Raw genomic sequence first — 17,395 nt, forward strand, 5'->3', positions numbered from 1 at the left:
CTGTGTGAACTAAAACTGTGTTTCGGTGGATGTCAGTTAGAAACCATTCTGTCTTTTACATGTACATCTGTGTAACTGGAGACTTGGGCATGAAGAGTCCACAAGACCAGCCACAAACAGCTGATTAAAAGGCGATTTAAGTAAAATGTAAGAACAAATAAAATGGGAATTACATTAAAACTTTAAATTTGTAGGAACAGCTTCCATTGGCCTTACCTGTATAATGTCATTAACTCAATTAAGAAGTTTCATTGGACTTTAAGTTATGGATAAATTATTCACAGAGCATCATAAATGCATCCATCACATTATATTACCTTAGGTCTGGCTGGAAGCATTTAAATATTGTTTTCAGAATCTGAATTCCAAATGTGCATTTTCTGAAACCAGTGGTGTTATTCTTTTTGTGTATATGCTGTTGCTGCTTAACAATTTGCCTCCATCAGCATGCTAGGAGCTATGCAAAATGCAATGAAAGATGCAATCCCTGTCCCAGGGCCTTGCATGAAGAAATCAAGGGCAGCATCAGTAAGAAGAGTGTTGAATTATTAGTGGTGGGGCAAAATCAAACCAAATGGCAATGCATGTGACAGGGAAGATAAGCCTGAGATGGTTTAGGGTCACCATTGCTTGATGAAGTAGATCTTGATGATGGACCTGACAGACTGCAAAGCTTTTCTAAACAGAGGGGGCTCCCTGGCACAGAAATGATAATGGTAGCCATAAAAACCCCCAGCTTTGTTCAGATTGCAAGTTCAGATTGCTAACATTGTTATTTTTTAGCATTTATTTAACCATATCAATGAGCTTAAAGGTAAAGGTAAAGGGGCCCCTGACCATTAGGTCCAATTGTGGCCGACTCTGGGGTTGCGGCGCTCATCTCGCTTTATCGGCCGAGGGAGCCGGCATACAGCTTCCGGGTCATGTGGCCAGCATGACTAATCCGCTTCTGGTGAACCAGAGCAGCGCACAGAAACGCCGTTTACCTTCCTGCCAGAGCGGTACCTATTTATCTACTTGACTTTGATGTTCTTTCAAACTGCTAGGTTGGCAGGAATCAATGAGCTTAGTGGTGTACAAAACAGAGAAAGTAAATAAAACTGTATGAAATGTTTTATGGTCACTGGCATAACTAAGCAGGATCACAAATGATAACAAATTCAACCTATTTTGTTTTAAAATTATGGCTTAGAGCCACATGAGTATTTTAAAAAAGCTTTATCCCTGTAAGTAAATTGTGTGTTGCCAAGCCCTCAGCCCATGTACAGAAAGTTTTAGCATGTAATAATGTTTCACACACTGATAATGATTCACAGTGCAAAATTATTTACATTAAACATATTTTACTCTTTTTTAAGCATGTTTGGTTTTTGGCTTTACAGAAGCTGGTAGGACAAAGCCACAGTAATATTTTTTTTAATTTTTTATTTATAAAATTTTCAAATTTAACAATAAAAAAACACACATTCCATTTGAATTATACATCCAATTCTAATCTTTCCACTTTCAGACTTCCTTCAGTCTATCTGGAAATTTTCATGTTTTCACAGTTATTCACATTTCTTGCATCTATATTGTTTTGGTTTTTTTAACCAAATTAATCTTAACAATTAATATAAAACAATATTTCTTTCCATTATTATCACAGAGCTTCTTGAAAACCTACAAACGTTAATTGACCTTCACATATATTCTTAATATACTCTGTAAATTTATTCCAGTCCTCGGTAAATCTCTGGTCTCGCCGGTTCCAAATTCTCCCCGTTAGCTTGTCTAATTCTGCGTATTCCATCAACTTCGTTCTCCATTCTTCTTTCGTCGGGATTTCTTCCTGTTTCCATTTTTGTGCCACCAAAATTCTTGCCGCTATTACTGCATATAAAAACAACTTCTCATCCTTCTTTTTTATGTCATTTCTTAGTATTCCTAACAGAAAAGTTTCTGGTTTTTTAACAAAGGTATATTTCAACATTTTTTTCAATTCATTATAAATCATTTCCCAGAAACCTTTCATTTTTTTACATTCCCACCACATATGATAGAATGTTCCTTCTTTCTCCTGACATTTCCAACATTTATTACTCACTTTATACATCTTTCCAAGTTTTACTGGTGTAACATACCATCTATATAACATTTTCATAACATTTTCTTTTATTGTAGTACATGCAGTAAATTTCATTCCTTCTTTCCACAATCTTATCCAGTCATCAAATTGAATATTATAACCAAAGTCTTTGGCCCACTGAATCATTGCAACTTTAACCTCTTCATCCTTAGTATGCCACTCAAATAATAATTTATACATTTTTGATAAAATTTTAACTTCATTATTCACAATTTCCTTTTGAAATCTAGATTTTTCATCTTGAAAACCTCTTTCCAGCATCTCTTTTTTAAACATCGCATTCAGTTGGAAGTAGTGTAACCAATCAAACACATATTCTTTAACTTCATCGTATGGCTTCAATTTCCATTTATTTCCTTCTTTTATAATTAAATTCTCATATGTAATCCAACTCCCCGTCATATTGATCTTCTTAACACTCATTACCTCCAATGGCGACAGCCAGAATGGAGTTTTAAACTCTAATAAATTTTTGTACCTATTCCATACTTCAATCAGCGGGCCTCGGAAAATGTGATTTTCAAAACCTTTATGCACTCTTTTTTTCTCATGCCATAAGTATGCGTGCCAACCAAATCTATTATCATATCCTTCTAAATCCAAAAGTTCTAAATTTTCCAACTTTATCCATTCTTTCACCCAGCAAAGACATGCAGCCTCAAAATATAACTTTAGGTCTGGCAGGGCAAAGCCTCCTCTATCTTTTGCATCCGTTAAAATCTTAAATTTTATTCTAGGCTTCTTGCCCTGCCAGACATATCTTGATAATGTTCTTTGCCATTCTTTAAATATCGTAACACCTTTAATTATTGGTATTGATTGAAATAAAAACAACATTTTTGGTAGCATATTCATTTTTACCGTTGCAATTCTTCCCCAAAATGACAACTTCATTCTTCCCCACACTTCCAGGTCCTTCCTAATTTTGTTCCAAACTGGTACTTAATTATTTTGAAAAAGATCAATACACTTGGGAGTTAATATAATCCCAAGATATTTAACTTTCTTAACCACTTCCATATCTGTTTGTTGCTGAATTCTTTCTATTATCTCTTCATCCATATTTTTAACCATTATTTTTGTTTTGCTCTTATTTAATTTGAATCCGGCAACTTGTCCAAATTGCTCTATCTCTTCTAACACTTCGCTAATACTTTTAATAGGGTCTTCTATTATTATAACCAAATCATCAGCAAAGGCTTTTACCTTATATTCCTTACAGCCAACTGTCACACCTTTTAGCAAATCATTACTTCTTAACGCTCTCAACAAGACTTCCAGGACTGATATGAATAACAATGGTGATAAGGGACACCCTTGTCTTGTACCCTTGGTTATAGCAATATCATCTGTCAGTACATTATTAACAATTAATTTTGCTCTTTGTTCAGAATATATTGCCTTTACACCATTTACAAATGAATGACCCATCTCCATAAATTCCAGATTCTTTAACATAAATTCCCAAGAAATATTATCAAATGCCTTTTCTGCATCAACAAATATCAACATCGCTTGCTTATCTTTCTTATTAGTCAGATATTCTATTATATTTATTATGTTTCTTATATTGTCTTTCATCTGCCTCCCTGGCAGGAATCCTGTTTGGTCCTTATGTATCAATTCCTTTAATGTCTTTTTCATTCTATTTGCCAAGATGTTAGCAAATATTTTATAGTCATTGTTCAATAGCGAAATTGGCCTATAGTTTTTAACTTGAGTTAAATCTGAATCCTGCTTGGGAATTAATGTTATATATGCTTCTTTCCATGTCTCTGGTATTTGTCCTTCTTTCAAAATGTTGTTCATAACTTCTACCAACGGTACAAGTAAGATGTCTTTCATTTCTTTATAATATCTTGCACCAAATCCATCCGGTCCCAGAGTCTTCCCACTTTTTAATTCTTTTATAGCCGTTTTAACTTCTTCTATTCCAATTGGTTCATTCAATTTATTTTTATTTGTCACTGGAATCTTTTGCACCCCTTTCTTCTTTAAATAATCTTCTATCATCTTTATCTTAGATTTCTCTTTTCTTTTATATAGATCTCTATAAAAATCCACAAATCCTTTCCTTATTCCTTTTGGGTTCTCAATGTCTTGGTCTTCTACTTTAATCTTTTTAATTATATTTTGTTCTTTCCTTTTCTTAAGTTGCCACGCCAGCCATTTTCTGGATTTATTTGCAAATTCAAAATTCTTTTGTTTCATTCTTTTTATATTCCACTCTACTTCTTTATTGATTATCATAGCAAATTGTGTCTGAAGTAATTTTATACTTTGCTTAACTTTTTCATCCTTAGGTCTGTTAATCAGTTTTTTTTCATTCTCCATTATTTGTCTTAAGATTTCTTTTTTCCCTCTTTCTCTCAATCTGTTTTTTATTGCATTTTGCTGAATAAAGAAACCTCTCATGACCGCTTTACTAGCATCCCAGACCATATTAATTTTTGTTTCCTTATTTATATTGTTCACAAAATAATCAGTTAAACATTTCTGTGCTCTTTCCACAATCTTCTGGTCATCGAAGAGATTCTCATTTATTCTCCACCTAAACGATTTTTCTTCATACCCTTTCAGAATGCCTTGGATGGCGTTGTGATCAGATAAAACCTTAGGTTGGATCTCAATTTTTGTAAATCTTGAAATTAATTCATTAGATATCCAAATTTGATCAATTCTAGACATTGATTGATTTACTTCTGAATGAAAGGTAAATTGTTTCTCTATTGGGTGTCTCAATCTCCAGATATCTATCAAGTTGCAATTCTCAACCATATCAAAAAAATATTTTGGTAGTTTCCCTTCTTTTGTTTTACCTTTATTTCTTAGTCTGTCCATTTCCATAGACACCACTCCATTGAAGTCACCCATTATTATAACTTTTTGATCCATATATTCAAATAGTTTCTCTTCTAAGTCCTTAAAGAATTCTGCTTTGCTTCCATTTGGTGCATATATTCCAACTATTATCAATTTTTCACCCTGCCAATTGATTTGAACTGCAATAATTCGACCCTCTTCATCCTTAAACAATTGTTGTGCTTCTAATTTATTTTTAACATATAAGACCACCCCTCTTTTCTTACTTTTGTCTGATGAAATAAACTCGTTTCCTAATTTTTTGTTGACCAAAATTTTCCTGTGTACTTTTTTCACGTGAGTCTCTTGTAAACAGATTATGTCCAAATTCTTTTGCTTTAGATATTGTTGCACTTTATTCCTTTTTTTAATATCATTCATTCCATTAACATTCCAAGTCCATAATTTCAATGCCATGATGTCAATCAATTAAATATTCTTTTTATTAACTTTTTATTTCTCCTCTTCCTCTTGCTCTTCTTCTGATTCTTCTTTTTCTTCTTCCTTTTTTCCTCTCCTATCTTTTCTTTTATCTTTCCTACTCCTTTGCTCTTCTTCCTCCTGGTCCATGGCTTCTCCTTCACCACCTTCTGCTCCTGCAGGCTTCTAATTCTGTTCCTTCTCTGGTCAGCCCCTTGTATCTTCTAAGAAATTTGTCGACTTCATCCGGTTTTGTCAGTCTGTGCCTCTTTCCTTTATAGGTAAATGCGACGCCTTCTGGAAACTCCCATCTAAATTCTATATCATTCTTTCTCAAAACTTGTACCATCTCTTTGTATTGATCTCGTTTTTTCAGAAGTCTTAATGGCACATCTTTAAAAATGATTATGAAACTCCCATCTATAATTAAACGTTTTTCTCTATTTTTTTGCAGAATTAAATTTCTAAATTCTCTATCCTTGAAGACAATTAAACAGTCTCCTGGGAATTTCTTCGCTCTAGTTGTCTTTGTTTTAATCCTGAAGGCATTTTGAATCATTTTTTCCACATCTTCTACCTGAAGTGTAGGTAACCCAAGGTACCACTGTATTAGCTAGTAAACCTCAGTAACCGTCCACAATATTGATGTCAAATTTCTTTTTAAATTATCTGGGAAAGGTCTGATGAGCCCATTTCCATTCCAAAATTAATTCAGTCAGGGCTCATAAAATGACACATAAGAGCTAATGTTGTATCCACAGAAAACAAAACTGCTGTAGGTGAAACTGCAGACTGTGAATGACGTCTAATCCAGGGGTGTTGCTGTCAATGAAGATGTCTCTGTTACCATCAAGGAACTCTTGTTTGTCTGGGCAAAGCCACCACAAAATGACCCATAATGAGTTGTCATAAATGATAAAGCAGTGATATTGAGCAAATGTTACAGCTCAAATTAAAAATCATCACAAGTCACTCACTTGTCATTTAGGCAGCCGTGTGTAAGTAGCTGTCTGACCGTGGCCTGGCCTTCTGTCGTGTGGGTTGGCCTTTTCTTTCTAACTGTGCTGCTGGCTTTAGTGAATGTAAGAGCACCATTCTGTTAAATTACTTATGGTCATACAAGGACAGGAATTTGGATGGCAGATGCATGCCTACTAGCATTCAGAGAAAGACTGTTGAGTCCCAGGAGCACACATCCATATTAAGGAAGCATGGGAAAGCATTTAATTAGTCTCTAGCTAAAGGGAAACAAGAAAATCCCATCTCTTTTTGGCATGCATGAGAGAAGAAGCTCCTTCCCCATCCCTTTTGCATGTTAGATTTTATTTACTCATTGCCAAGAGCAGAGAGTTGTGGTTGTGTTCCTATTAGCATCCCATAATTGTATAGCATGTTGTAGTCTTTTTGCAAAAGCCCATTCTTTTTTTCTTGTTTCTTTTTGAAATAAAAAAATTATTTTCCAAAATAATAAAACTTTTAACCACAATAACTGGATACCAGTGTAGTTAAAAAATACCATAAAAAACAATGCAAAATAATCATAACCATAACTGGCTTATCTTAATAATATTCAAGCAACTGAATAGGGCAGTTGACATAAAAAGGTCTTCAAGAGTCCCCTGCAAGTGAATATCGAGGATACCTCCTGAATATCAGCTGAAAAGTCTTCCACAGCACGGGACTGTGACCCTCAATTCCCAACTTCCGTTGAATCCAGTCAGGCTTCTGAAACACAAGGGACAACTAGAAGTGGTTTGGTATGAGAAATAGTTCACAGGTCTGTTTATCTGGGTGCCATTTACCCACACAACTTTATTCCCATCCATGGGAATTCTCCTCTTTCCTCTTCCCCTGGGGAAGGAGAATAATAGGAATAATAGGGAACAGCAGAAGCCGCACAGGAAGATACTTTCTGCACATCCCCTGCTGCAGCTGCAGCACCACTGCTGAGATCAGATCCACAGCCCCCCACTCCCAAGCTGCCTTTCCCTTTAAAAAAAAACAAACATGGTAGATTGAATGCCAGTCTTGTTAAAGAGTGCTTCAAAATGCTGTAATGTGGAAGTTATTAAATCAGCCCTCCCCGATGAGCAGTTTTCTTCTGACTTTAGGCTGGTTAGTTTTCTCTCTGTGGCTGTTTTTGGGTTCCCTCTCTCAGACCAAATCCAGTGCTCAATTTCATGGAGTCTTGGGCTCCATTAATGTGCATGCAGACATCTTGTCTTTCTTTTTTTGTTCATAAGTGAAGCATAACATGAAAAATTCAAGTCAGTTTGGAAGCTGGCTATTCTAGGTGACTCTGGATTTTTATAAATATGTGGCACTGATGCACCGTAATAACCTTGAGATGCCACAACCCAGTGCTGGTGGTTGGGTTTACAAGCCCAAGGACCATGCAGGAGTAAAGGGGTGTGCTTCTGGTCTCCAGAGTGCAAAGAAGGCCTGTAGGAAGGGCAGGGAACAGGGTCTCATAGGCATTGGTCACTTGTGCATGATTTAATATACATACCTGCCATGCTGCCATCTCTGGATATAAATACATGCTGTATTAGGTAGCCAGATATAAGGAGTTTAACCAAAGGGGACTAAAATAAGCAAAATAACACCAAATAAGTATCCCAATTTTTTTCAAAACAGACAAGGCATCTCTTGTCAATTTTTTCAATAATGGATGGATGTTCATAGGAAGTGTTGTAAATTTGTATCAGACATAGAGAAATTGTGCGTGGGAACTATTTGAATTTGCCAGCATTAGAAAGCTGCCTATTTGTAACTATTCTCCGGTTCTTTTCGTATCTACACTTGCTGCTGAAATGAAACATTGCAAGCGGCCCTTAGATTCCCCCATGACCTTCACAACAACTCTATCAACAAAGCTTATCTTGTTCAGATGTTTCTGCTGGATCAATACACCAGATCTTATCATATGCAAAGTAACTGTTTGAGGATGCTTGATAACCTTAATTCCCATGGAAAGAATATTCTTGTCAAGTAAGATACCATGCATAAATTCAATGACAGTCCATTGCTGTAGGGAGAAAAGGGGGCTGGGCTGGGATATACTGCCTTATTTTTCCTTTAATATACTGTATTGTTGAGTTATTGTCCCCTTTAGCCTGCTGACAATCTGGAACCTCCCAAATATTTAATCATTATTTAGATTTCAACATTAAAAGAAGCCAGTACTGTGACTGAATTTTGTCAGTTGAAGATAACACTTCAAAAAGTTTAATGCTACATTTTTATGAATAGAAAAATAAGAGGATTATGGTATTTGTGAAGAACCTATAATTAGGCAACAAAGAAAGAACTGCTATTTTAAGCAAGCGGTTTTTCCGATTGCTTAAATAACGGGCATATAACCTACACAAATAGATTGTTATCATGTTTTGGTAGCTTATCATGCTTCCAGTATTCAGGGCTAACTTGGATATTTTCCAATGTAGATCTTCAAGTTTATAAAGAGCTGCTTAATATTGGCTGCATTCAGACATCATGCTAAACCACAGCTGGAGATGGCTAGGGCCAGTCCTTAGGAAGTCTTTCACATGATGCTGCCAAGAGCCACTCACAACCTCCCCCCTCCCAACGTGACCACAACTCTGCAACACTTTTTTCTGCTTACGTTTCATAGATCTATAACCTGAATTCTATGGATTTTATATATCTATGGACTGGGGTATGCATGTTGGGTAGATTAAGGTGGTGGGCAGCCACTGCAAATGGGATGCTCCCATTCCAAAGATGCACCGTTGCCCGTCCACAGCTGAGACACGCCCCCCCCCCAGGGCAGAAATGGTAGCACAGGTGCATCAGGCTAGTCAGGACCCCTTCAGAGCCCTCAGGCAGTACCCAGCCTGGCTGACCATTGGTCCTGGGGCAACCCAGTCAGATGGGTGGGGTATTATTATTATTATTATTATTATTATTATTATTATTACAGGACGCCCCTATTTTCATCAGAGAAATGTTGAGGGCATGCTCTTTCTTTGCTAATGGAAGTGGGGAACTTTGGAAGCAACTTAGAAAGGGATATTTTAAAGGTCCAACAGCCTGTATTTCCACACTTTACTTTGCTGCATATTTTGTGATTTTAAATCTCTCACCAAATACAGTGGTACCTCTGGTTAAGTACTGGTACTTAATTCATTCCAGAGGTCTCTTCTTAACCTGAAACTGTTCTTAACCTGAAGCATCGCTTTAACTAATGGAGCCTCCTGCTGCTGCCGCACCGCCGGAGCATGATTTCTGTTCTCATCCTGAAGCAAAGTTCTTAACCCGAGGTACTATTTCTGGGTTAGCGGACTCTGTAACCTGAAGCGTATGTAACCTGAAGCATCTGTAACCCGAGGTACCACTGTAGAACTTTCCCCATACCTGGATCAAGGCATCAAATCACTTTACTATCACTGCATAAGTAACCGAGGGCACACAAGACAATTCTATACCTCCTTGCTGCTTTCAGATTGCCAATCCTACTATAACATACAAATTTGCCAGATTTTGCACAGCAGCTCAAGATGCAACGGATGTGCCACACTCTTTCACGCTCTTTCACTCTTGTCTGATGTTCCTAACCCTTCTTTTAGACTTACTTAGATTCTTATGGACTTTTATATATATATTCTGTTTTAACTCTTTTTAGTGAGTTGTGTTTTTTTTAGATTTTGAATGATTTTAAATTATTGTACCCCTCCCTCCTTATCAGGGCCAGATTTAGGTTTGATGAGGCCCTAAGCTACTGAAGGTAATGGGGCCCTTGATATGTCCAGCTGCCCTTTGTCAACAAATTATCACTGTTTTTTGTGTTGAATATATGCTGTATATGCCCATTACTTACATCATAGGAGTCTACACAACACAAAACACTGTTGCTGTGTGTAGTGTTATTGTATTTGTTTTTTATCTTATGTTTTGGAAATATACATCCAGGTTTTTTCCTTTAAATTTTTTTGGGGCCCCCAAGAGAGTGGGTCCCTAAGCTATAGCTTGTCTAGCTTATACATAAATCCAGCACTTCTCCTTATGCTGGTCTACAGCCGTAATATAGTGTTGGTTTTGATTGATTGATTGATTGATTGATTGGATCGAGGCATCAAGGAAATTCTCCTTTTATTTTACCATATTTATTCTGTTCCCTTTCACCAAACCAACAAGAGTCTCTAGAGTGTGGAGGGCCAGACCCCCCCCCCCCCCGGGAGCATTTTTGGTGACTCACAACCAGTGATTTTTCCAGGGGGGGCGGTTCGCAGGGGGACGCATACCCCAAAACTTTTTGTGAATCTAAGTTTGGTCTCATTGAGGGCAGTATTTCAGTGTGAATAGGAAAATGAGAGTACCCCTCAACATTTTTTTAAGAAAAAAAGCACTGCTCACAACTCTGTTAATACAGTGTATCCACATCCAGCCCCCCAGCCTAGACACTGGGGGTGGATTCAAAGGCTCAGTGGATACCGTATTTTTCGCTCGATAACACGCACCTGACCATAACACGCACATCGTTTTTAGAGGAGGAAAACAAGGGAAAAAACATTCTGAATGAAACAGTGGATGTATCATTTTTGTGCTTCATGCTGTGGCCACAGACATGTGATCTGATGGTGAATTTGGGGTGACCCAATGCAAAAATCCTGAGAATCCCTGTGGATCCATGCTTTGTAACCACGTTTTTGCACCATTGCAGCCCCAGGCAACAGTGGGTGTGTGATTTTGGGGGGGGCAGGCTGTAGCCATGGACATGCTATGTGCTCTGATGGTGAATTTGGGGTGACCCAATGCAAAGATCCTGAGGATCCATGTTTTGTAACCACGTTTTTGCACCATTGCAGCCCCAGGCAACAGTGGGTGCGTGATTTGGGGGGGGCAGGCTGTAGCCATGGACATGCTATGTGATCTGATGGTGAATTTGGGGTGACCCAATGCAAAGATCCTGAGGATCCATGTGGATCCATGCTTTTTAACCACATTTTAAGTGGGGAAGGAAGGAAAAATACAGAATGGACAAGGAGCACGAGAGGGGTGTGCAGAGAAGCAGCTGGCTAAGAATGCAGGAGAGGGGTATAACGGGAGGGAGGAAAGGAAGGCAAAAGTTTTCCCTCACCTACCCACCCAAGCCAGCCAGCTCTAGCGCTCTCTCTCTCTTTCCCCTCTGCTTGCCTGGAGGGCTTTCCCTGCTCTTTGTTCCGTTTGAGCAAACACAGCAAGGAAACAGAGGCGGGTGGGCAGTAAGACCCTGAGGCAGAATGCAGGAAAGCAGCCACTTCCTCTTTTCAGGTTTCCCTTCTCCGAGACGCGCGATTTGATTTTTGCCTGATTTTTTTTGCCATTTGGCTCCAGGGACCACACATTCGCTCAATAACACGCACAGACATTTCCCCTGCCTTTTTAGGAGAAAAAATCTGCGTGTTATAGAGGGAAAAATACGGTACTCAGTCTCTCTTTCGGCTGAGGGAGCAGATCCATGTCGGGCCTTGCCTGCCTCCTTCCCTCTGGGCAGAGAGGGCTCCGTTTTCTTTTTTGTTTTTTAAATTTGTTTTTTATTTTTTATCTATGTCATTTTAAATTGTAATTGATATTAATGCTGTATTCTTAGTTTTAGATTTTATGATTTATGTGGAAATTGTTTTCCATTAGGTTGTGTACCTTTTGGTGTACTTTATTTATTGTTTATGACTTCTGTTACGTTGGTAATTATGTAAATCTTGTCATGTCGTGAGCCGCCATGAGCCTTGTTTTACCTATGGAAAGGAGGCATACAAATAAGACGACGACGATGATGATGATGTATACTCTCCTAATCCCTACCATGGGAGAGGGACTCTTCCATAGGGCAAATACTTACCATCTCACATAAAAGTTTCCTTTAATTATTATTTAAATGACCATTAAAAAATAAGCTATATCTGAATATAATTAGCCATGTTTTCCACTGTGTCAAGCTGGTTTATATATCTATATTCACTTCTCACAGTATCTTTCCCAGGAAAATGTCACAGAACTAGAACAATTATAGAGTTTATAAAACATGAGACAAACATCTTAAAATATATATTTTTTTGGAATGCTTCTTAAAATATGTGCTGGCAGCAATCATAGGAATGTTTTTTCCTCCTAGAGTACATGTTGCAATGGGTACTCTCTAGAGAGTTAGTAATCAGTAATGGTTTTACCTAGAATTTAGGTTACATTTAAGAGGTAACAATTCAATGTTTTATTCAAAGTGCTGCTCAGATGCTTTTTTGCTATTAACCTACTTAAGTCTGTTTTTGTTGTGCGGAGCAAACCTGAAGGAAGCTTGATCTTGTTATGTTTTCAGGGCATCTAAGAAAATCAGTTTCTTTTGACAACAACAGCTTTCTTCTGAATTTAAAATATTCAGTGAGGTGACATTTATTAGTCTTGTCCTGCTCCCCAACTCAAAGCTAAGACATATCCCTATTTTCTGATGCCACTGATTTCGGATTTCCATCCCTCCAGCTGCTTCTTGGGACCTTAGGCCCTCATTTCCACTATTTTCTTGGTGCCTTTTATGTCTACTTGCCAGTTAGGTTTCCTTCCTTTCTTCCTTCCCTCCCAAGTCAGCTTATGCGCTGTGGGATTTGCGTAGGTCCTTTCAGGGGCAGAGACCCATTTGCAGGTCCAGGTGCTGTGTAGCTGTGAGCCGTGAGGTCAATGCATGGTGAAGTTGCAGTAAATGCAGTACAGTACAACCATTTGGAGATTTAAACATGCCACAACTTTATCAGATGTCAGCAGATTTGGGTGCAGGCATTGGGTATGTATCCTGTATCAACCAGCCTGCTGTTGGTTGATTATTTGGCAGGGTTAAGAATTGTCCTGTAACATACCGTACATCAAATTGGAAAGACCCCTCCAATCACCATTTTGGGAGTGCTCTGGCCCATCAGCCCCCATCTGGGTGTCCAAATGGAAACACCCTCCCCTGGATCACTTCAACAGGATGCCCTGATTCCTCGGACCAGGTTTTGGGGCTCCTGACGGACCCCCCTGCGTCCACTTTGACTAAGGATCCAACCCAATGCCTTATCTGCCATCAAGTTCTGACAATTGCTATGAGTTGGCAAAAAACCCAATATTGTCTGAAGGCAAATTCCTCCCTGCCCCCAAACACAGTGACAAAACAGGGTGAGAAATCCGGCACTGACTGGGATGGAGTGCAGGGCACAGCTGGCTTAAATAGCCAGGGAGTGGACCAGAGGGGATAATTTTTCCTCCTGCTGCTCCCAGAGCCACACGCCCCAGCTCACCCACAATGGGCTGCAGTCACAGAGGAGCCCCAGCGGCCAGCATGGCTGGTGGAAGAGGAGGGACGTCTGCCCCTGCCCTCTGCTGAAGCCCAAAGTCTGTCCAGCACAGCCATGCCAGACGGCAAAGACCTCTCCCCTCCAGCAGCCACTAGGCAGTCCTTACACAGCTGAAATGTGGCTCTGAGCCTCTCACTCCCCCCTCCTGGCTGGTAGGTTTGGAGGTGCGGGGGGAGCAGAGCTACCAGCGCTGGCATAGTAGCTCTGTGGGGCATAGCACCCAGGACAGTGAGGTCATAGGAGGGAGAAAGTGGGGTGGCAGTGGCAGTCAGGGTGGCACACTGTGGGAAGGGAAGCAGTCGTGGCAAGGAACATCAGAAATAGGTGCAGGGCCCCCTCAATGCTGACAAATCTGATATACTTACTGCATTTTTCTTCTGAGCAGTTTATTCTTCAGCATTTGGTTTGTGTGTGTGCCTGCGCGTTCTCTTTCTCTCTCTCTCTCTCCTCCTTATGTTGCTGCCAAGGGAAATTTACACTAAAATATTCAGGCATACCCAGCTGAATTATAAATGCTGAGCAATACTGGAATAGAAGCTGCTCTTCTAGTAAGAGGACCATAATGTATTAATAACCCTGACTATAAACAGAAGCAGTTCACTATCCGCAAGCAGCGTCTATTGTTAATGTTAAAGCAACTTGCATTTACGAGACACCTCCAAAATCTCAGCTAGTTTAAATAAAGATGGACAATTATAATTCTGGACCAAACATTTGTTCACCCTGAATTCCTATTGCCCATCTGAAGCAGAGCTCTGAAAGGGCATCATAGGATATGCCAAGATCACTCAAACATAACCTGCAGTGCTTTAGGATTTCATCTTCTACAGGGAGTACTGATACCTGATTTCCATTGTTTCTGCAGCTTATCTTGCATCTTTGGATTTCTGTTTTCTTGATAGCAGACTCCCATCAATCTTTGACAGAAAGAATAAATTTGCTTCCTTACCTCTTGAGACTGATAGAATAAAATGAGTTTTAGTGTAGTCTTATGCTTACTCCGGATACATTATCACTCCTTGTGCTTTCAAGAAGATGGCAGGATGTAAATCATCTTTTCCTTCTTTATAAGGAAACTGTTCTACAAATTGCAGGAATATGCATGTTAAAACAAAATCAGAAAAAGCAACCGCTATGTTGGGGCTGGGCATCCCAGCTTGGGCAGAGCATCTAGACAAAAGGAAAGATCTGGAACATTTTGTTCCATAGGGTTCTCTTAGGGCATTGCTAAGGAACACAACAGATTCTAGAGAAGTTGTAACCATCCATCGTGAAGATGGAATATTTATTTACTTCACTTAGATGTATAGCGGGACACGGGTGGTGCTGTGGTCTAAACCACAAAGCCTAGGACTTGCCGATCAGAAGGTTGGCTGTTCGAATCCCTGCGATGGCGTGAGTTCCCGTTGCTCGGTCCCTGCTCCTGCCAACCTAGCAGTTCAAAAGCACGTCAAAGTACAAGCAGATAAATAGGTACCGCTCCGGCAGGAAGGTAAATGGCGTTTCCGTGCGCTGCTCTGGTTCGCCAGAAGTGGCTTAGTCATGCTGGCCACATGACCCGGAAGCTGTACGCCGGCTCCCTCGGCCAATAAAGCGAGATGAGCACCGCAACCCAAGAGTTGGTCACGACTGGACCTAATGGTCAGGGGTCCCTTTACCTTTACCTTTAGATGTATAGCACTTGTCTTGTTACTAAAGCTTGGAATGGGAAACAGCTCTCTCATACCTGATTTATTCTTCAAAGCTCCATTACTTTGGTGCTAAGTCTATGGCATCTCCTAGGAGCCAAAAATGACAGTGTGTCACTAGGAGAATTTTCACTGTGACCACAGTGCACAGGCAGGTGGAATCCTTCCTTCCTCATCCACAATCCCAGTGGAAATCTCCTCTCTCTCCACACACACACACACACTCCACACATGAGTGTTAACCTTAAATAAATTATCCCCTTTGCATCACTGGGAGTTTCCCCCCTAAGATTAATAGCAGAGTGGGTGGGGGCAGCCAAGTGTTACATAACACCAGACTCGTCTGACAGACGTTTACTGCTCAGCTGCAGATAACTGATTTATTGGACTATCTCCTCCTACTGAAGAAATGTTCAGTTGTGTGGACTGAATGATGATTTGCTTCCTTTCATTGCATATAAGCTGAAGCAAATGGCCCAAGTTTAGTGAATATTGACATTTTTGCATGTGAATATTGCCACCCTCAGACAAGTTATATTTCATACATACACTGGTGAATTCTTGCATAATTCATTTCTGCATATCCAAAAAGTGGGGAAATCTGTATCTGTTTTGCAGGTGTATGTAGCATTCGTTTAGGACTCTCAAAATACACATGTCAAGGTCAACCGTTGCTGCCTTCTTGCATTTTGCTATCTATTGTTCATTTTTGAATCATTTTGATTATCTTAAACATTTGTTTGTGTCCCCTTTCTTCATCTATACCCTTAATCTCCCCCTTTTTAAAAAAGAACTCAGAAAGGTTTGTGACCTTGCTTAATTTTTAGTAGAGCAATAGTCTGTTCTTCAAGAACAGTGTAACTTGTTTGCAGAAGGAATTTGTCATTTTAGGTGTGCATAATGTGATAGTCAGCACTGACTTCTGTATACCCAGAAGGCTGGATAGAACAAACCTCTTTCTACCAATTGCTATATTCCATGTCACCCTCGTCATCATTTTTCCAAACACCAAAAAGGCAGGGAATGGGGTTGTTTGGTTGGGCAGGGGAGGAGACAGTTTTGCTTGTGTGTCTGCTAAATGATTTGTAACAGTTGAGCTGGTGCGCTCCTCCTGCTGGTTGCATAGGATACAATAGTCTTGTTGCTGTGACAACGCTGCTGATCCCCTTAACTGGCTTAATCCCAGGGAGCTGAGTAGTGGAAGGGAGTTGCTACAGGGCTGGATGCTGGCCTGTCATCTCTACCTGCTACTCCTTTTTCTGCTGGACAATTATCCTGTGCTTGGAGGGTTTGTCAGCCTGATGCAAAGCACATTTAAAGCACGTGGCTTCCCCCAAAGAATCCTGTAAACTGTACTCTGCCTCTCACAGAGCTTATAGCTCCCAGGATTTCAGGGGGAGGCAACGTGTTTTAAATGCACCATGTGTCAAGCAATAGTCAAGATGTTTGCCGTATCTTCATTTGCAGTGCTATTTTTCTAGAAAAAGAGGTTCCAGAACTCACCATGAACTCCCTCATACTCCCTCATAATGGTACCCACCAGAGAGGGACTGGAACTGAGTTCCGGCGAGTTCCGGCTGGAAAAAAGGCCCTGCTTATTTGTTCTGCAATGAAAGAAGAAAATACATCTGATTAAAAAAAATTACCTGGCTGCTAGTGCCATGAAATTATTAAAGCAGACTCATTCTTCAGATTATATATAGTGGTACCTCGGGTTAAGTACTTAATTCATTCTGGAGGTCTGTTCTTAAACTGAAACTGTTCTTAACCTGAAGCACCACTTTAGCTAATGGGGCCTTCTGCCGCCGCACCGCCGGAGCATGATTTCTGTTCTCATCCTGAAGCAAAGTTCTTAACCTGAAGCACTATTTCTGGGTTAGCGGAGTCTGTAACCTGAAGCGTATGTAACCTGAAGCATATGTAACCTGAGGTACCACTGTATATGTGTGTGTGTGTGTGTGTGTGTGTGTGTA

General features: G+C 39.7%; 1 protein-coding gene across 14 annotated transcripts in view; it reads left to right on the forward strand.

The window, feature by feature from the left end:
• TRPM3 (transient receptor potential cation channel subfamily M member 3) overlaps positions 1–17,395 on the forward strand; it is a 418,048-nt gene that overhangs the window by 310,899 nt on the left and 89,754 nt on the right. The gene's annotated exons all lie outside the window — the stretch shown is intronic.

This window comes from Podarcis filfolensis (genome assembly GCF_964270895.1).
Source record: "Podarcis filfolensis genome assembly, chromosome: 11".
Classification (NCBI taxonomy): domain Eukaryota; kingdom Metazoa; phylum Chordata; class Lepidosauria; order Squamata; family Lacertidae; genus Podarcis; species Podarcis filfolensis.